Source organism: Blastomyces gilchristii, assembly GCF_000003855.2.
Source record: "Blastomyces gilchristii SLH14081 genomic scaffold supercont1.26, whole genome shotgun sequence".
In the NCBI taxonomy this organism is placed as follows: Eukaryota; Fungi; Ascomycota; class Eurotiomycetes; order Onygenales; family Ajellomycetaceae; genus Blastomyces; species Blastomyces gilchristii.
In genome coordinates, this window is record NW_003101656.1 from 633,600 (window position 1) to 656,325 (window position 22,726).

Here is a 22,726-nt window from a genome sequence, read left to right on the forward strand (position 1 = left end):
TTTTCTCTCTCTCTTCTCTTCTTTTATAAGAAATCAAGAGACTTTTCAGTCAATCTCTTTATAACACTCAGTTTAAGTATTCTGTGAAGCTTATCTGTCTTCTCTAATCTCTCTATATCTGTTACTCTGGCCTTTTTAACATAGTCAGATCTGTAAGAGAGTCTATTCACTAAGTTCTTAGTTCTCTTAATATACTCTATATTGAATCAGAACTCACTCAGTCTCTAAGCTCAGTGAATCTACTATTAAAAGAGTTTCTTTATCAAAGTAACCTGTTATAAGCTGTTATAATCAGTTCTAACAGTAATCACTATTATAAGATTCTTAAAGTAGTAATATAAGTAATGAAAGAATTTCACTATTATAAGAAGATTCTGATTATAAATATTATAGTTAATCTCTGCAGGTTATATTTTTTATAAGAAAAAAATTACTAAAACTCAGTTATTATTATTATTATTATTATTATTCTTTTATTATACTCATATGCAAGCGAAGCTTATAATAAGTCCTTGTGTGATGTTAAATACAGGTCAAGTGTTAATTATACAGAAGGAAATACAGGTGTTGAGATCACACCAAGATAATAAGAACATAGAAAATGCAAAGAAGTGACAATTAGATACATGCGATAATAACTTCCCAGCCCAGGAACATAGAGTGATTTATTAGAGTAATTTATACACCTCTGTATTTATTAGAAACCTGAGGTGCTTGAGTTCTGGATTTAATGTATCCCCTGCGGGTTTCGAACCCACGCGCCTTGGTTTCCCACGCCAAGGCGCTACCGGGTGGCCGCATTAACCATTCAGCCACCGGGGCAAAACTCAGTTGTTATTTAACCGTAGTTATGAGACTATTTCTGAAATTACAAAGAAGAAGATATCTGTCTTCAATCTAATTAAGAGTAAGAAATTAAAGTGAAACAGTATTACTGAATTTATAAATATCTGTTTTAATGTTATAAAGATCTTATAAGCTTCTGATATAAAAAAGTTCTTACAGCTCTCTCTTTTTAACAATCTTTTCATTCTTTATTTATAGAATAACTTCTTCTTCTTTTCACTCTTCAGCATATCTGTAAGAGCTAAGAAGATTCTCATAAATACAAAGATAAATCATCTATAGAAATTTATAAAGTCTAGAAAGATTTAAATCTTATAAATACTAGTTAACTTTAGCTATAGTAGAATAGTCTCAATCTACAAATATTTCATCTGAATATCATCTAAAATAATTACATATTCTAGAAAATTAATTCAATAGATACTGAAGTTGTACTTTATAAACTTAATACATAGTTCTATCTCATCTAAGATCTTTAGTACAGTTTATATATACTTAGTGTTCTTTCTTCTTTATAAAGTATATTACTACATTATTCAGATATATTATTACAAAGATATTCAGATATACACAAATTGTTTTATTAATAAAAGACTGAACTATTACAGAGATATTACTTAAATCAAAAGATGTTACTAGCTGTTTAAATAATCTCAGTGTTGTTTTAAAGTGTATCTTTTATTCATCTTCAGACTGTATTTGCAGTCATATATATATATTAATTGTATTCAGTTATATGAATATAACAGCTTCTGTGTGATAATTGATTACATTCTTAATTAGAGACAGAAAATAGTGACTCTTTATTATTTTAAAGTTCAGATTACAGTAGTTTATATACAATCTGAGATCTTTATTCTTCTTCTTTATAAATATCACAGAGGCTTCTGCAGAGATCTATGAAATTTAACTAAAGTCATTCTTCAGATTCTTCTTCACATAAATCTGTAAGATCTCTGTCTTATAATGAGAGAGCTTATAAATTGATTCTCAGAAGAGTTTCTACTCTGCTATCAAATCTATTACTAGATGCTTCTTATAATAAAATAAAAGCTAGCTGTCTTAGCTGAACTGAATATCTCTGTGATATCTCAGTATTTCTCTGATATTTAAAGCTTAGTTTTCATAACCGTGAAGTGCTCAGACATTTACAAAGTTACTATATAGATAAGCTTGTTTTCTCTAATCAACTCTGTAACATCAACTGATTTTATCTTTATAAGTGAGTCTGTTAACACTGATTAAAAGTATAAACCTGACTTATGAACAGCCATGTACAGATTATATCTTTAAAGTTATACAAGTTTTAAGTATATATCATCTATAATATCTGTAATAATTACAGTTTTTGTAAATCTTCTCTAAGTTTTAGAGAGATCTTACAATTCAAAGATAACTCTTATAAGTCTCTCAGTTCTTTGATCTGAGTTCTCACATTCTGCTTGTTATAAGAGTAGATTCTCAGTTTTCATCACTTAGCTTGTTTACTCTGTGAGCTTTAGAGATACTACAGTGACATGAGATTCTAAGTTCATTAATACTTCTTCTACTTATAGAATAGTAGTACTGCATCACAGTCTCTCTCTATAAGTATATATTATTATTAAGAGAGCAACAGATTCTGATATCAGCTTTAAAACTCTTAAAAAGACTATTATTATCTCTGTCTATAACTTCTCAAATTTCTATTTTAATTTGTTCAGACAGTTTATACAGACATATTCTAATTTAGAATAGATAAAGTAGAGACTCTTTTTCTTAGTCTCTTTATTATATACTCTATTTATAGAAGCTTGTGAAGCTCTTTCTCTCTGCTTAGTAGTTAGACATGAATCTCTCTATATTTTATTATCTTTTCTTAGTAAATCTGTTCTCTGTTTCTCTGACTCTTATAAGACTGATCAGTGATTTACTCTTTATAAGTCTGTGATTCTCACAGTAATCTGTAAGTAATGAATAAGAGTTATCAGTTTCTTCAGAGCTAAGAACTTAGAGTCTCACTTAATAAGCGTATTCTGTATATCTATATTCAGTCTCTTTATAAATATCATTATTCAGGTGTTATTTCAGAGCTCTGTTTTCACAGATGTTAATTCATATTATAATTTCATAAAGTGCTGTGAGTAGTCTTTATGAGATTTCTCATCACTTTTTCTAATATTAATAATTACAGTGTGATTCGGAAGAATGTACAACCGCCGGATAATAACGCGGCCGCTTCCGAACTTGCTTACAAATGTAAAGGGGTCATAGCGGCCACTAATTAATTTAGTGTACTGTTCATAAGAAGTCAGTATATATCTGTAATTATATACTGACTCAAACAATCTTTGAATCACATCTGATAGCATGTTTAAAAACTGGTGAGAAGTACAGACTTCTTCAGAGTGTGATAATTTCATCTACAAAGCAATTTATAGTTATCATATCAGTGTGATTCTAAAACCATCTCAAAAGATAGTGTATAAAGAACAGTAAGTGAAAGAGCATCTAATTAATACTACTTTACTTATTGAGGGAAAACTTCACACCCAGGTGAATGCCACATATGTGAATGAATGAGATATGAGAAAGAGAATAAAAGTGATGAATCAGATTCAAAGAAGTTCACTCTCTACATAAAAGAAGAATAAAAGGAAAACTAATTATTATTGAAATCATACAATGATAATAGAAAATCAGAAGTTATATCACAATATAATAATATAATAATATAATGATAGACATTGTATAATCAATGAGAAATTACTGAAATAAACATCTTCTCTAGTTAATATAATTAATAACACTCTTCTCTGCTATCTGAACTGAAAGGTATGCAAACTCTCTCAGAGAGTTTACTTAAAGTAGTAAGAAAAGCAGCTGAGACTGCTGCACTGAAATTGAAGCTCTGTACATATATGAGAATTCTAAACAGAATTGAGGCCTTGTGTACACAGTGGCAGACTGAGACAAGAGTAAAACAACAATTGACATTCACTGCAGATTAAGTATTCACTATAAAAAGCTTTGTCAACACAATTATTTTTATTAATAAGAATAGAGAAAATCAGATTATAGATCTGCAGTGAGAGATTGAACATTTACACAGATAGATAATTATACTGAATCTGAAGATTTTATCATGATTGTTTATAATCTCTTCAGATGTATACACATCATGAAAGACTGCTGTAGAGAATAAGAATCTAAATATAAGATATATCAAGCTGAGAGATCTGCTGAAACTATTGAGCTTTAATAGCAATTAAAAAAGTGATGCTGTAATCAGCTGACTAAGTCAGATATAATTATATTATGAGATTAAATGTGAACTTACAGATAGATAGTTAACAGAATTTTCATAAGTCTTAAAATCTGATGTATTTCTACATGAAAAAGTGAAGTTATTATAAATAACTGATAAAAAGATGAATCTCACAGACTCAGAATGATATTCATTTTCATGAATATGAAATAAGTTTTTCAAATGAATCTTACACAACTTTGAGAAAGTGAATATATGAGATAAGTGTTATAAATGCTTCACTGAGTGTAGAGAAGTGAGTAATCTTTCATCATACTTTATATACTTCAGCTTATACTATCTTATATTGAATGAAGAGCTTTTAATATCTTTCTATTTACAGATCTTCATTCATAATCTTACATCTGAGTTGAGAGTGAAATGAAAATGCTTAATCTTATAATGAGATATAGTGAAGAAACTATACAATATTCTCATTATACAGAAATTGATAAGTCAATTATAATAGAAAATACTGTAATTGAGTATATTTCAATAAAGAACAGATAATCAGACTTCTATAATATAAGTTATATAGCTGAATATAATAAATCTAGATCTGAATATTATTGCTAAAGTATTAAATACTCTGAAAAAGAGATTCTCTGAGTGAAAATCTTGATATTATAAGCATTGAGCTTGTGTCAACTGTAGATATTAAAATCACAATACAAAAGATTGCATATAGTATATACAGTTAAGAGAAGTAAGAGAGTTAAAAAACTAGCAGAATCAGTGAGTTTAAAGACACTCACTGATATTCTATAAATAGTCTTCAAAGTGAAAGAGATGCTCATATTAGATGATTCTCTGAATTCTGTAAATATTAAGAGAAAGCAGACTTCTGACTGAGATACAGATGAGAATGAAGTGAACACTCATCTCAATGTCTTAAGATCTGAAATGTTAATGTATAAAGAGTACTTAAGTAAGAATTGAGAGATGACTGTAAAAGTGTTAGTAGATACAGAAGCTTCTATATAATATATTAATAATTATATAATTCAAAGACTGAAAGAAGTTTGCTGAGTGAAGAATCTCTGATATATAAAATTATCTGATAACTGATATTTAATATTATCTACAAGAGTCAGAGTTCTCTTATACTTCAGAGAATAATCTTGCTATATTTATGTGTGAGATCTGTAGAACATGAAATATGATCTTATTCTCAGACTTAATTAATTTCAAAGAATCAATCTGCAGATTCAATGATGTACATGTTATATATAATTAACTGATAGAAAGAAAACAGTTCATACAATTCTATCAACTGATATAAGAAGAACATTTCACATCTCTGATATATAAGAGTTAAATCTGCTTACATATTAATATATAAAGAGAATGATTTATAAGATCTCATTTGAAAGCATTCTGTATGTTATACAGAACCTGAAAGTAGAGAAAACTAAGATAAAGAATATACAGAAGAATAAGCATATAAAGAAACTTCTGAAGAAGTATGAAAAGATCTTCTGAATAAATCATTTATCAGAATTACTGCTGAACAGAATTCATATATAAGATTAACACAGAGAATGTGAATCAGTCAAAATATGTACTCTCTGTCACAAATGCATCTTGAAGAACAGAAGTGTCAGATCACAGACCTTCTAAAATATGATCTCATATAACTCTTATCAAGTTTGTGAGACTTCTCAGTTCTATTTGTGCAAATGATGAGTGAGAAGTCACAGATGTGTATTGATTATTAAGCACTTAATAAGCTTATAATCAAGAATGAATATTCACTATTCTGAATTCAATAACAGTTGAATAGCATTGAAAATGCCTGATATCTATCAAATATCAATCTTCTCTCAGAATACTAACAGATCTGTGTTGATGAACTGTCAGTATTATAAACTGCATTTAATATATAATAAGAGAAGTTTGAATTCCTGACAATGTCATTCAGTCTGATAAATGTGTCTGTCATCTTTAAAATGATGATGAATATAATTCTTCATAAACAGAATGAAATCTCATATCTTGTATATCTGAATGATATTCTAGTCTTCTTAAACTCATATAATAAATATCTGAAGTATCTTGATAAAGTGCTTACAACTCTGACAGAGTATAAGCTCTATATCAAATTAACAAAGAATGTGTTTTAAATGAAAGAGTTAAAGTTCATAGAACATGTAGTAAGTGATAGCTGTATACATCTCATTTCAGAGAAATTGAATATCATATCAAATTAACTGCAGCTGAGAAATATACATTATATATAACTGTTTCTTGAGTTAGTCTTATATTACTGCAGATTCATCAAAGATTTCATATAAATAGCTATATCACTCTCAGATCTCTTAAGAGAAACAGATGCTAATCTGTGAAAGAAGAAGTTTTATTCAATTATCTGAAGTACTGTGTGTGAGAAGGGTTTTCTCATACTTAGAGAATATATAATAACATTCTCAGTGCTTATTTAATCACATCATAATAAACCTTTCTACATTGAGACAGATGTATTTAAATGAGCTATTAGAGATACTCTTCTACAGATAAGTAAGAATAATAAGCTGTATCTGATAACATATAATGATAGAAAATTATCAGACACTGAACTTAATTATTCAGTGTATGAAAAGAAATTACTAGCAATTAAGCATATACTGCTATTATAAGATAGATATATTAAAAATAGTTATATAACAATGATAATTATGAATCATGAAAGTCTTATCTATCTACAATTGATAATGAAATCTTTCAAATACTTAGCATATTAAATCTCAGAGTTTTAAGTATATAATCTTCTTATTAAATACTGAGAGAAAACAGATACTGTGATACCTGATGCAATCAGTCATATATCTGACTTTATAAGTAAGAGTTCTATGAATCAGATATAAGAGAACTTCACATTAAATATACTAAGAGAATGTAAGAAATTAGAATAAGTAAATACAATGATCTCTCACTTAAAGAATAATAAGATATCAGATGATAAGTATCTTGTAAAAGTAGTAGAAGAGATACTTCTAAACTTCAAGCTGAGAAAATTGAAAAATGATGTTATAAAATAATGTTATACTTTATTATAATCTAGAATATATGAAAGCTCTCTATTTAGAATATTTATTTAGATGCAACTTGATAACTTATATATACAAGAAATTCAGTTACTTAGAAAGCTCTGAACTCATAAGTATACTTGAATTAAGAGTATACTGATTAAGCATGACTGAGAATATTCAGATATATACTTACAAGTGTCTGAATTATCAGGTTATTAAAGATTTTAAAAAAGAATTAGAATATGAGAAAGTGTAATATCAGATGAAATATATAATATAATCATTTAAATGATGAGAAGTGAATCTTATAGACATACTACTGTGAACATTAAATAGAAATTATTGAATAATCACTGCTATTGACTATACTACTGACTGATCAGTTATAAAAGCAGTTTCAGAGATGATAGAGAAGATGATAATAAAGTTTCTATATAATAAGATCTATATTAACTATGAAATACTATGTGAGATTCTAATTGATAACAGTGTGAATCTCATAGAAGAAGTGATGAGGCATTTTATAAGCTAGTTACAGATAAGATATTGTAGAACAATGCTATATTATTCATAAATAAATGAGAAGATAAAATACTTGAATGAAATCTTGAGTAATATACTAATGAAATATCTAGTGAGTAAGTCTATATAACTATAAGATGAATATCTTAATAAGGCACTATTAGTCATGTAAATTCAGCAGCATATAGTCTTCAAGTATTTATTATTCTATCTGTTATATGAATTGCATCTGTGTATCTCAGAGATTGCTTTGAAAAAGGTGAGAAAGAAAACAGTAGTTGTGAATGCAACAGTTGTGAACACTGTAAAAACAGTAGTTACAGATGCAGCAGTATCAGTTGTGAATACAGCAGTTGCAGATGTGAAACCAAGATTGAAAGAGATCAGTGATATATGTGTAAAAGCTAACAAGTTACTTCTGAGCTGAGTAATTCAATTGAAAAGAATATAAGACTCACTAATTAAGAAATTATGTCTCAAGGTGGAAAAATAAGTTTTTATATACAATGAGAGTTCTGAGAAGTTTCAACCTAGATGGTTTGAGCTCTATAAAATACTCAAATCACATTCTCTGAGAATGTATGTGTGATTCAAAGGTTGCTTGAGCCAGTGTATGATTACAGGCGTACACTGACTTCTTATATACAGTACACTAAATTAATTAGTGGCCGCTATGATCTCTTTACATTTGTAAGCAAGTTCAGAAGCGGCCGCCTTCAGCCAGTGTCTGATTACAGATGTACACTGACTTCTTATATACAGTACAATACATTAATTAGTGGCCACTATGACCTCTTTACATTTGTAAGCAAGTTTGAAAGTGACTGTGTTATTATTCAGCAGTTGTACATTCTTCTGAATCACATTCTTTCTTCTCAGATTCAGTCATGCTTATGTGATTATAACATACACTCTATCTTCATACAGATTAGCATGTTACTAGTGTTCATAATTATGTAATCTATTTCTGATTCAGCTAGTGTTCTGTGTACACTCTTATAAAGAAACTTTCACTATATTATATTATTTATTCACTTACTTTTCTCATTTTTCAATTGTCTTCTTCATCATTGTTATTATTGAACATTATTATCTTCTTCAAGATTTCTGCTTCTTCTTCTGTTTAATATCTTCTATCTGTTTATCTATTACATTATACACATTTCTGATAATAACTCTCTGTTCTTATAATAAGTATCATTATAGTACTCATATCAGACAGTTTATTAGCAGTAAATGTAATATATTATGAAATATAATCAGAACTTGTTTATCTTCTAATAATTGTCAGAATATACTACTATGAATAACATATCTTCTTTATCTTCTTATATACTCTTAATCTTCTTTTCTCAGTAGATATCTCATTGTGTTTCTTAATCATATTTTCTGATTATGTTTTGTATGAATGTGTGGTTCGGAAGAATGTACGACCGTCGGATAATAACGCCGCCGCTTCCGACCTTGCTTACAAATGTAAAGGGGCCATAGCAGCCACCAATTAATTTAGTGTATAATATATAAGAAGCCGGTGTACATCTGTAATCATACACTGATTCAAGCAATCTTTGAATGACATCTGATAGCATGTTTAAAAACTGGTATGAAGTACAGGCTTCTCTAGAGTGTGATAATTTCATCTACAAAGGAATTCATAGTTATCATGTCAGAGTGATTCTAGAACATCTCAAAAGATAGCATATAATAAGTGATAAGTGAAAGAGCATTCAATTAGTACTGCTTTACTTGTTGAGAGAAAACTTCACACTCAGATGAATATCATGTATGGTACACAAACAGATGAGATGTGAGAAAGAGAATAAGAGTGATGAACCAGATTCAAAGAAGTTCACTCTCTACTCAAAAGTAGAATAAAAAGAAGAAAGAGGTGACTATCACTGAAGTTGTACAATGATAACAGAAATTATATAATGAGATAGTGATATAATAATAGACATTGTATGATTAATAAGAAATTACTGAAATGAATATCTTCTCTAGTTAATACAAATAATACTCTTCTCTGCTATCTGAACTTAAAGATATACAGAATCTCTCAGAGAGTTTACTCAAAGCAGTAAGAAAAGTAACTGAAATCACTGAACTGAAATTAAAGCTCTGTACATATACAAGAATTCTAAATAAGATTGAGATCTTGCATACACAGTGACAGGCTGAGGCAGAAGTTAAATATCAATTGACATTTGCTGTGAATCAAGTATTCACTATGAAGAGCTTCACTGATACAATTATCATTATTAATAAGAATAGAGAAAACCAGGTCTTAGACCTGCAGTAGAAGATTGAACATTTACACAGATAGATGACTATACTGAACCTGAAGATCTCACTACAATTATTCATAATCTCTTCAGAAGTATATATATCATTGAAGATCACTGTACAGAATGAGAATCTGAGCATGAAATATATTAAGTCAGAAGATCTGCTGAAGCTATTATGCTTTAATAATGACTGAAAAAATAATGCTGCAATCAGCTGACTAAGTCAGATGTAATCATATTATCAGATTGAACATGAACTTACAGACAGACAGTTAACAGAATTTTAACAAGTCTTAAGATCTGCTGCATTTCTACACAGAAAAGCAAAGTCATTATAAATAACTGATAAAAAGATAAATCTCACAGACTCAGAGTGATATTCATTCTCATGAATATAAAATGAGTTTTTGAAATGAATCTTACACAACTTTGAGAAAGTGAATATATAAGATAAGTATGACAAACACTTCACTAAGTATAAATAAGTGAGTGATCTTAAATCATACTTCACACACTTCAGTTTATACTATCTCATATTGAATAAAGAGCTTTCAACATCTTTCTGTTTACAGATCTTCATTCATGATCTTACACCTGAGTTGAGAGTAGAATGAAAATGCTTAATCTCATAGTCAGTCACAGTGAAGAAAGCATACAATATTCTTATTATACAAAAATAAGTGAGTCAATTATGACAGAAAATACGGTAATTGAGTATGTCTCAGTGAAGAACAGATAATCAGACTTCTATGACACAAGTTATACACTCAGATATGATGAATCTAGACCTGAATATCATTGCTAAAGTGCTGAATCTTCTGAAAAAGAAATCTTCTGACTGAAAATCTTAATATTATGAGCATTGAGCTTGCTTTAACTACAGATATTAAAATCATGATATAAAAGATTACACACAGCATACACAGTTAAGAAAAGCAAGAGAGTTAAAAAACTAGCAGAATCAGTGAGCTTGAAGACACTCACTGATATTCTATGAAAAGTCTTTAAAGTGAAAGAGATATCTGTGTTAGATGATTCTCTGAATTCTGTGAATATCAAGAGAAAGCAGGCTTATGAATGAGAGGTGAATGAGAATAATGAAGTGAATACTCATCTCAATGTCTTGAGACCTGAAATGTTAATATATAAGAGACACTTGAGTAAGAATTGAGAGATGACTGCAAAAGTGTTAGTGAACACAGAAGCTTCTACATAATATATTAATAATTATATAATCTGAAGACTGAAAGAGATTCATTAAGTGAAGAATTTCTGATATATAAGATTATCTGATAACTGATATTTGATATCATCTGCAAGAGTAAGAGTTCTCTTGCACTTTGAAGAATGATCTTACTATATTTGAGTGTGAGAGGTGCAGAACATGAAATATAATCTTATTCTCAGACTTAATTAGTTTCAAAGGTTCAATTCACAGATTCAATGATGTACATGTCATATGCAGTTGACTGATAGGAAGAAAACAGTTCATATAATTCTATTAATTGATATGAGAAGGACATTTCACATCTCTGATATAGAAGAATTAAATCTGCTTAGACATTAATAAGTAAAGAGAATGATTTACAAGATCTTATCTGAAAGCATTCTGTATGTCATACAGAACTTGAAAGAGAAGAAGATCAAGATAAAGAATATATGAGAGAATAAGTATATGAAGAAGCTTCTGAAGAAGTATGAAAAGATCTTCTGAACAGATCTTTCACTGAAATTGCTGCTGAAACAAGGATTTATACATGAGATTGACACAGAGAATGCAAAACCAGTCAATCAGAATACATACTCTCTGTCACAAACACATCTCAACAAACAGAAGTGTCAGATCACAGAGCTTCTAGAATATGATCTCATACAATTCTCATCAAGCATGTGAGACTTTCCAGTTTTATTCATGAAAAAGACAGATGAAGAGTGATGAATGTGTATTGATTATTGAGTGCTTAATAAGCTTATAATCAAGAATAAATATTCACTGTCATAGATTCAACAACAGTTGAATACAGTTGAAAACACCTGATATCTATTAAAGATTAATCTTCTCTCAGAATACTGATGAATCTGTGTAGATGAACTGTCAGTCTTATAAACTGCATTTAATACACAATGAGAAAAGTTCAAATTCCTGATAATATTATTCAGTCTAACAAATGCACTCATTATCTTTTAAATGATAATGAATACAATTCTTTATAAACAGAATAAAACCTCATATTATATATATCTCAATAACATTCTAGTCTTTTCAAACTTATATAATGAATATCTGAAGTATCTTGATAAAGTGCTTATAACTCTGACAGAGTATAAGCTCTATATTAAACTAATAAAGTGGGTGTTTGAAATGAAAGAGTTGAAGTTTATAGAATATGTAGTGAGTAGTGACTGTATACACCTCATCTCAGAGAAATTGAATGTCATAGTGAATTGACTGTGACTGAGAAACATACATTATATATAACAGTTTCTTGATTTGTTCTCATATTACTGTAGATTTATCAAGGATTTCATATAAATATCTATATCACTCTCAGATCTCTTAAGAGAAATGAATGCAAATCTGTGAAAGAAGAAGTTTCATTCAATCATCTGAAATATCACATGTGAAGAGGCTTTTCTCACACTGAGAGAACATGTAATAACATCTTCAGTGCTTATTCAATTAGATCATAATAAATCTTTCTATATTGAGATGAACATATCTGAATGAGCTATCAGAGACACTCTTCTACAGATGAGCAAGAACAGCAAGCTGCACTCAGTGATGTATAATGATAGAAAACTATCAGATGCTGAGCTCAATTATTCAGTGTATGAAAAGAAATTGCTAGTGATTAAGTACACACTGATGTTATGAGATAGATATATCAATAACAGGTATATGACAATGATAATCACAGAGTATGAAAGCCTTATATATCTACAATTGACAATGAAACCTTTCAAACACTTAGTACATTGAATCTCAGAGTTTCAAGTGTATAAATTTAATATCAAATACTGAAAGAGATCAGATACTGTGATGCTGAATGCAATCAGTTACAGACCTGATTTCATGAGTGAGAGTTCTGCAAATCAGATATAAGAGAAGTTCATGTTAAACACACTGAGAGAATGCAAGAAATCAGAATGAGTGAATAAAATAATCTCTCATTTGAAGAATGATAAGATATCAGATGATAAGCATCTTATAAAAGTAGTAAAAGAGATACTTTCAAACATTAAGCTGAGAAAATTAAAAAACAATGTTATACTTTACTGTAATCTAGAATATATAGAAGCTCTCTATCTAGAATATTTATTTAGACATGACTTAGTGACTTGCATGTACAAGGAATTCAGTCACTTAGAAAGATCTGAACTCATAAGTGTACTTGAATCAAGAGTATACTGGTCAAGCATAACTAAGAACATTCAGATATACACTCATGAGTGCCTGAATTATCAGATCACAAAAGAATCTAAGAAAGGATTAGAATGTGAGAAAGTACAACATCAGATAAAGTGTATAATACAACTGTTTGAATAATGAGAGATGAATCTCATAGACATACTATCACAGATGCTAAATGAAAATTGATGAATAATCACTGTCATTGATTATGCTACTGACTGGTCAGTCATGAAAGCAGTTTCAGAAATAATAGAGAAGATAGTGATGAAGTTTCTATATAATAAGATTTATATTAACTATGAAATACTGTGTGAGATTCTAACTGATAACAGTGTAAATCTCATAGAAGAAGTAGTGAGGCATTTCATAAGCTAGTTACACATAAGATATTATAGAACAATGTTATATTATCTACAGATAAACAGAAAAGTGAAACACTTGAATAAAATCTTAAGTAATATGCTGATAAAATATCTAGTGAGTAAGTCTATAAGATTATGAAATGAATATCTCAGTCAGAGACTATTAGTCAGGCGAATTCAGTAGTATATAGTCTTCAAGCATTCATCATTCTATCTGTTGTATGAATTACATTCATGCATTCTAAAGCATGCTTCAGAAAAGGTGAGAAAGAGAATAACAGTGACAGACACAGCAGTAGCAGTTGCAGATGCAACAGTCACAGATCTAGAATTAAGATTGAAAGAGATCAGCTATGCATGTGTAAAAGTTAATAAGTTACTTCTGAACTGAGCAATTCAATTGAAAAGAATATGAGACTCACTAGTTAAGAAATTGAGTCTCAAGATCAGAATGTGAGTTCTCATACACAATGAGAGGTCTGAGAAGTTTCAACCTAGATGATTTAAGCTCTATAAAATACTCAAATCACATTCTCTGAGAATATACACATTGAAAGAATCAGAGAGACAGGTCTTATATAATTTAATAAATAATTCATATCTTATAAAGACAAAGATGTAAGATCTGAGCAGATTATGATTATTCACAGCATTCTTATCAGTATTGAAGAAGAAAAGACTTACAATTGAAAAGTCTTATAAAGTAAGAGAAATCATAGATGCTTATAAATCAGATGATCTCACTTATTCTGATCTTTTTATAATTATAAGGAAAGAATGAGAAGAAATGAAGAAATCAGATAATCATCACACTTCAATAAGTGATGAGACTGTAACTGATTGTATAATAACATACAGCAGATAGCAGACACAACATGATAAAAAGCAGTCCCAAAGTGACAGACTTGCACATAAGTCAGATCACAAAAGAAAAAGGAATTCAGAGTTGAATTCAACTGTTTACATCAGTTCAATTACAGAGAGAACAGAGAACAAAGCATCTGAAACATTTATAAATATATGAGATCAAGTTATCTCAACTTCTGAAGACACTCAGAGATTGAATGAGATTAGTTTTAATGAGCTATTCACTGTAGTGATCTGAGCAGGTAAAGAGAGACAGTATAATGTGTGAGACAGAATTATAAAAGATGAAAGCTGCTGAACCTAGTCACTGAATACTGTATTATATAGAGATTGTATAAGAGTACTGACTAGCAGACAAAGAAAAAGTGTAAGAAAGAAAAGAAATAATGAATTGATCATCAACTGTAAGAGTCAGCTGTAAAAAGACAAATATTATTATCCACATCTCATTCATTTTTATATATCACATGTTAATTCATTTTCAATGCTACATCATCTGAAAAATGCTAAAAAAATAAGAAAATCTTAAAACTTGAGATGTGTAAGAGATTTAAGAGCTGTAAGCTACTCTTGTAACAATGCTGTATATGTCTCTGATTCCTCTATCACTCTGTGTACAACATTAATATTGTTTATCACAAGATTGACTGGAATATCAATATAGAAATGTGTACATGTGCATGTAGAAAAATTGAAGCAGAGTGCAGAACTCACAGAATCAGAAGTCAGAACAGAGAGAATTAAGATGAAAGAAACAGAAGAAGAAGAAGATACAGAACTGAATGAATAACAGCAGGAGTTACTCAGAGCTGAATGCTTATAATCTGATGTACACACAATCTTTCTCACAGAGAAGAGAGAGAAAGCACTGAGAGAAGCTTACGAGTGAGAGAGAGTAGTCTCAGTGATGTTATCATCTTTGATTAAAATGATCTCTGATGCTGGAGCAACTAAGAACTATTATTAGTATACAAATCTGTAAAAATTAGGGATAACAATTATCAAATGAATACCTACTAGTCTTAGAATTATACACATAATTACAACACACACAAGGCTTCTCAGAAAGAGAGAGAGAGACACAGAGGAATACAGAAAGCAGAATGCAGTGTGTGAACAGCTCATTCTCATAACAACATTTTAGACAAGATGTACAAGCCTCATATTCACAGATGTAAAAGAGTATAACATCTGTATTTTCATTTCTGAAAACACAGATATTCTTCACCTGTATTATGAAGTCAGATGATAAACATCAGAGAATAGACTGATATAAGTCAATTATTCTGAAAGTATTTATCAGAGCAGATGTATCTGCAATATTGAATTTAACAGTTATAAAAAGTTTCTTAACATCTGTGAATATCACAACTTCATGTATAATAAAACTCATAATGATTTTCTCTAAGAACAGGAAAATCAGTGTTAGAAAGAGAAGAGAAAAAAAGAAAGACTTACAATCTCAACACTGTTGAGAGAGAGAGTGATTCTCTGATACAAATGAATGATTGTCTCATCATGAATATTTAAAATGAATGTAATAATCAGTGTCTGCAACTGAGCTTCAGACAGTTATATTATACACAGTCTTTGTACAAGAAATCATTCTAGAGATTGATAAGAAGAGCAGAAGTGTACACACTGACAGATGTGATTTATTAAGTCTATACAATATCTTCTTAAAACAGGAAGAGCTGATAATGAAAGCAGAGATAGCAGAAGCAGAGGGAGCAGAAGTAGTGAGAGTAAGAGTTGTGAGAACAGGGATAGCAGGAACAGGGGTAGCAGAAGAGAAAGAATCAGACATAGAGACAGGTGTAAGAGATAGAGAGAGAGCAGCAGAGAAAGAAACAGAGAGAGCAGAAGAGAACACAGAAGATCTGATTATATATAACATGAGTAATTTCTTCATTATTATGTTCTTCAAGTTTTCAATCAATGATTCAATATTGAGATGTTCATTATCATCAGTGAATGTGAATCTGTCAACATGTGAAGATTCTATACAAATTAAAATGAAATATCAGTATCTGTATTCATATAAAACATGATCAGATGCCTGCTAGAAAAAGAAGGTCAAGAGTGTATAAGAAGATGAAGAAGATATGTTATTCATAATAGTATATTCTGATAATCATTACAAGATAAACAAGTTCTGATCATGTTTCACAATGCATTACACTTACTGCTAATGAACTGCTCAGTATGAGTACTATGAGAACACTTATTATGAGAACAGAGAGTCATCATGAGAAACATGTACAATGTGATAGATGAACAACAGATAGAAGATGTTGAATAAGAGAAGAAGCAGAAATCTTGAATGAAATGATAGTGTTTATAATGATGATAATAGAGAAGAAGATTGAAGAATGAGAAAAGTTAGTAATGAGTGATGTAATATAGTGAAAGTTTCTTGATAAGAGTGTAGACAGAATGCTAGATGAATCAGAGATAGATCATATGATCATGAAAACTAGTGATGCACTAATTCACATGAAGCTAGAGTGTATGACATGATCATATGAGTGTGACTGAACCTAGTGAGAGAGGATGTGATTCAGAAGAATGTATGACTATCAGATAATAACACAGCCGCTTCTGAACTTGCTTATGAATGTAAAGAGGCCATAGCAGCCACCAATTAATTTAATGTATGATATATAAGAAGCCCGGCGTACGCCTGTAATCGTACGCTGGCTCAAGCAACCTTTGAATCACAAATGCAGATGCTGACAGCTCTGCATCTGCTGATAATTATAACCTTAATGTTGAATTATCAGTTGAGAACTTAAGAGATGTGATAATAAAGAAATTACTTATATTATATAAACTGAGTCTTCTATATCTCTCTCTAACTTCTCTACTACTCTCTCTTAATCTTCTACATCTATCTCTGTAATTCTTACTTCTGCTTCTACTACTTCTACTCTCTTTGCCTCTGCTGCTTCTGTCTTTATTATCAGCTCTCTCTATTTCAAGAAGATATTGTATAGACTTGATAAATCATATTTCTCAGTATGTACACTTCTGCTCTTCTTACTGATTTCTAGAATAATTTATTATGCAAAGACTGTATATAATACAATTATTTAAAGCTCAGTTGCAAATGCTGATTATTATATTTATTTCAAATATTTATAATGAGACAATTGTTTATTCATACTGAAGAATCATCTTTCTTCTTAACAGTATTAAGATTGTAAGTCTTTTCTTTTTTCATCTTCTCTTCTAACACTAATTTTTCTAGAGGAAATTATTATGAGTTTTGTTGTACATGAAGTGGTGATATTCACAGATACTAAGAAACTTTTTATAACTGTAAAGTTCAATATTACAGAAATATATACTTTAATGAATTTCTTCAGAATAATAGATCTGTATCAGTCTATTCTCTGATATCTGTTATTCAACTTCATAGTGCAGATAAAAGATATTCATATTTTCAGAAACAGAAACATGAATGTTATACTCTTTTACACTTACAGATGTAAGACTTGTATGTCTTATCTGAGATGTTATTGTGAGAATGAGCTGTTTATATGTTATGTTCTTCTCTCTGTATTTCTCTGTGTCTAGACTGGCCGCCGGGACCATGAATTTCACATTTGATTCCATTTGGTCTGGTCCCATACATTTCTTGGCATGAATCCCGCTGGGACTGGCTATGAAAAAAACATGTAAAGTGACTATATATCAGATCTTAAAATGGAACCATGACTTGAAAAAAATGAGAAAGTGATCTCATTTGGTCCCATTTAGTCTCATTCTTGGCATAAAGTTACTATTTTTAGACATTTTAAGGTTTTTTTTAGACTATTTTTAATTTTTTAAAAAGTAATGCTTTTTGGTAACACTCAAATGAGATTTAAAGTCATTTAAAGCAATAAAAATAATTTAAATTGAGAAGTGAAAATCATGGTCTCATTTGGAAAATGTGACAAGAGTAGACAGTAAGTTTCACTGGGACAGTATGAAACTACTATCTAATGTTAAAACCATGTAATGAGATCAGTCGAATTGGTAATGAGACTATCAAAAAATCTGGTCCTGGTCCCGGACACGGTCACACGGTCAGTCTATCTGTGTCTCTCTCTCTCTTTCTGAGAAGTCTTGTATGTGTTGTAATTTTATGTACAATTCTAAGGTCAGTGAGTGTTTATTCAGTAATTGTTATTTCTGTTTTTACAGTTTTGTATGCTAATAATAGTTCTTAGTTACTTCAGCATCAGAGGTCATTGTAATTGAAGATGATAATATCACTGAGACTATGTTCTCTCACTTTCAAGCTTCTTCTATTATTTTCTCTCTCAATATCTTCTCTGTGAGTAATGTTGTATGCACTCTGAGTCATAAGTATTTAATCTTAGATGACTTCTACTGTTTTTTATCTGATTCTGTGTCTTCTTGTTCTATTTCTTTCATCTTCATCTCTTCTGCTCTGACTTCTAGTTCTGCAGATTCTGCACTCTTCTTCAATTTTTCTACATGCATATATACATATTTCTATATTAGTATTCCAGTCAATCTTGTAATAAATGATATTAATGTCATATGCAGAGCAGTAGAGAAATCAGAGATATGCACAGAGTTGTTATAAGAGCAGCTTGCAGCTCTTAAATTTCTTGTAAATCTCAAGTTTTGAGATTTTCTTTGTTTTTTTGACATTTTTCATTTTCGGATTGTGTGGTGTTGAAAATAGATTAAATATGTAATGTATAAACATGAATGAGATGTATATTAACATTTATCTTTTACAGCTGACTCTTACAGTTAATGATTAATTCATTATTTCTTTTCTTTTCTTACACTTTTTTCTTTGTCTGCTAGTTACTACTCTTACATGATCTCTATATAATACTGTGTTCAGTGACTAGATTCAGCAGCTTTCATCTTTTATAATTCTGTCTTATGTATTTTACTGTCTCTCTTCACCTGCTCAGATTACTACAGTGAACAGCTTATTAAAACTAATCTTTTCTGATCTCTGATTGTCTTCAGAAATTGAGATGACTTAATCTTATACATCTGTGAATGTTTCAGATGCTTCATTCTCTGTTATCTCTGTAATTGAACTGATATAAACAGTTGAATTCAACTCTGAATTTCTTTTTCTTCTGTGATCTGACTCATGTGTAAGTCTGCTGCTTTGAGACTGCTCTTTATCATATTACATCTGCTGTCTATGATGTATTATTATATAATTAGCTACAGTCTCATTACTTATTAAAGTGTGATATTTATCTGATTTCTTCATTTCTGTTCATTCTTTTCTTATAATTATGAAAAGATCAGAATAAGTAAGATTATCTATTTCATAAGTGTCTATGATTTCTCTTACTTTGTGAGACTTATTAATTATAAGTCTCTTCTTTTTCAATACTGATAATAGTGCTGTGAATAATTATAATCTGCTTAGATCTTATATCTTTATCTTTATAAGATGTGAATTATTTATCAAGATGTGTAAGATCTGTCTCTCTGATTTCTTCAATGCATATGTTCTCAGAGAGTGTGATTTGAGTATCTTATAGAGCATAACTTATCTAGATTGAAACTTCTCAGAACTCTCATTGAGTACAAGAACTCATGTTCTCATCTTAAGACTTGATTTCTTAACTAGTGAGTCTTGCATTCTTTTCAATTGAATTGAGCAGTTCAGAAGTAACTTATTAGCTTTTATATGTGTGTGACTGATCTGTTTCAATCTTAGTTCTGTGTTCACAACTGCTGTGTCTGCAACTGCTACTACTGTGTCTGTAACTACTATTTCTACTGTGTCTGTGACTGTTGTATCTGCAACTGCTGTTCTCTTTCTCATCTTTTCTGAAGCATTCTTTAGATTGCATGAATGCAATTCATACAATAGGTAGAATGATGAACACTTGAAGACTGCATTGCATACTGCTGAATCCGTGTAACTAATAGTGCCTGACTGAGATATTCATGTCATAGTTATGTAGACTTGTTCACTAGATATTTTATTAGCATGTTACTCAAGATTGCATTCAAGTGTTTCATCTTCCTGTTTATCTGCAGATGATATAGTGTTGTTCTATAATATCTTATCTATAACTGACTCATGAAATGCCTCACTACTTCTTCTATAAGATTTGCATCATTATTAGTTAAAATCTCACATAGCATTTTGTAGTTGATATATATCTTATTATGTAGAAAGTTTGTCATCATCTTCTCTATTATCTGTGAAACTGCTTTCATGACTGGCCAGTCAGTGATATAGTTAATAGCAGTTATTATTCAATGATTTTCATTTAATATTCACAGCAGTATGTCTATGAGATTCACTCTTTATTATTTGAATAATTATGTTGTACATTTCATCTGATATTGTACTTTCTCATATTCTAATCCTTTCTTAGATTCTTTCATGATCTGATAATTTGAGCACTTGTAAGTGTATGTCTGAATGTTTTCTGTCATGCTTGATCAGTATACTCTTGATTTAAATATACTTATGAGTTCAGAGCTTTCTAAGTGACTAAATTTCTTATACATGTAAGTCATTAAGTCATGTCTAAATAAATATTCTAGATAGAGAGCTTCTGTGTATTCTATATCACAGTAAAGTACAACATCATTTTTCAATTTTCTCAGCTTGAAGTTCAGAAGCATCTCTTCTACTACTTTTATAAGATACTTATTATCTGATATCTTGTCATTCTCTAAGTAAGAGATCATTGTATTCACTCATTCTGATTTCTTGTATTCTCTTAGTATATTTAGTATACACTTCTCTTATATCTAATATACAGAACTCTCACTCATGAAATTAAGTCTGTGACTAATTATATTAGATATTACAGTGTCTGATGTCTTTCAGTATTTAATGTAAAGATTGTATACTTGAAACTCTGAGATTCAATATACTGAGTATTTGAAAGGTTTTATTATGAATTATAGATAGATAAGACTTTTATAATCTATGATCACTGTTGTTATATATGTGTTATCAATATGTCTGTTGCATAACACTAGTGTGTGCTTGATTGCTAGTAATTTCTTTTCATGTACTGAGAAATTGAGCTCAGCATCTGATAGTTTTCTATCATTATACATCATCAGATGTAGACTGGCCGCTGAGACCATGAATTTCATGTTTAGTCCCATTTGGTCTGATCTCATACATTTCTTGGCGTGAATCCCGCTGGGACTAGTCATAAAAAAAACATGCAAAGAGACTATATATCAGATCTTAAAATGAAACCATGACTTGAAAAAAATGAGAAAGTGATCTCATTTGGTCTCATTTAGTCCCATTCTTGGCATAAAGTTACTATTTTTAGACATTTTAAGGTTTTTTTAGACTATTTTTAATTTTTTAAAAAGTAACAGTTTTTGATAACACTTAAATGAGATTTAAAGTCATTTAAAGCAATAAAAATAATTTAAAATGAGCAGTGGAAATCATAGTCTCATTTGGAAAATGTGACAAGAGTAGACAGTAAGTCTCACTGAGACAGTATGAGACTACTATCTAATGTTAAAACCGTGTAATGGGATCAGTCGAATTGGTAATGAGACTATCAAAAAATCTGGTCCTGATCCCAGACACGGTCACACGGTCAGTCTAAGTATATAGCTGTTTTAACAGACTATATCTGATCAATTTCCTCCTCTTCATATTCAGATGTTTCTGAATTCAGTTATTTTCTTATAGCTGCTTGAGCTTCTGATAGAAAGTCTATTAAGTATTTAATTCCTGTCTCAGTTGAGAATAAGAATCTCATATTTAATTGATTTAGATCATACTTCTCTTTCAATCTGACTCTGAGACTATTGTATAATGCACAGTGTATTACAATATACTCAGGATTCTCATTTACATTGTAGAATGAGCATTCTATTGAATCAAATCTATCATCAAATCTTTGTATATACGATTTGAAATAGCTATGTCCTAGTTTCAGCTGTATTATAGATGAGAATATTTTCTTTTTACATTTAATTAAACAAGATTTTCACTTAGGTTTTGTTTTGAATCTTGAATAATGTATACTCTTCTTTTGTTTCTGTCAGCTTTCATTTCACTTATCTAAATAAGATTCTTTTATTTTTCTCTTTATAAAAGATTAGAACACAATTTTTTGAATAGA

General features: G+C 29.8%; 1 pseudogene across 1 annotated transcript; it reads right to left on the bottom strand.

Annotated features, from left to right (window-relative positions):
- Positions 1-733: 733 nt before the first annotated feature.
- On the bottom strand, positions 734-822 carry BDBG_17827 (annotated as a pseudogene). Its single transcript has one exon. The product of its transcript is annotated as a tRNA-OTHER (tRNA).
- Between the last annotated feature and the right edge of the window lie 21,904 nt (positions 823-22,726).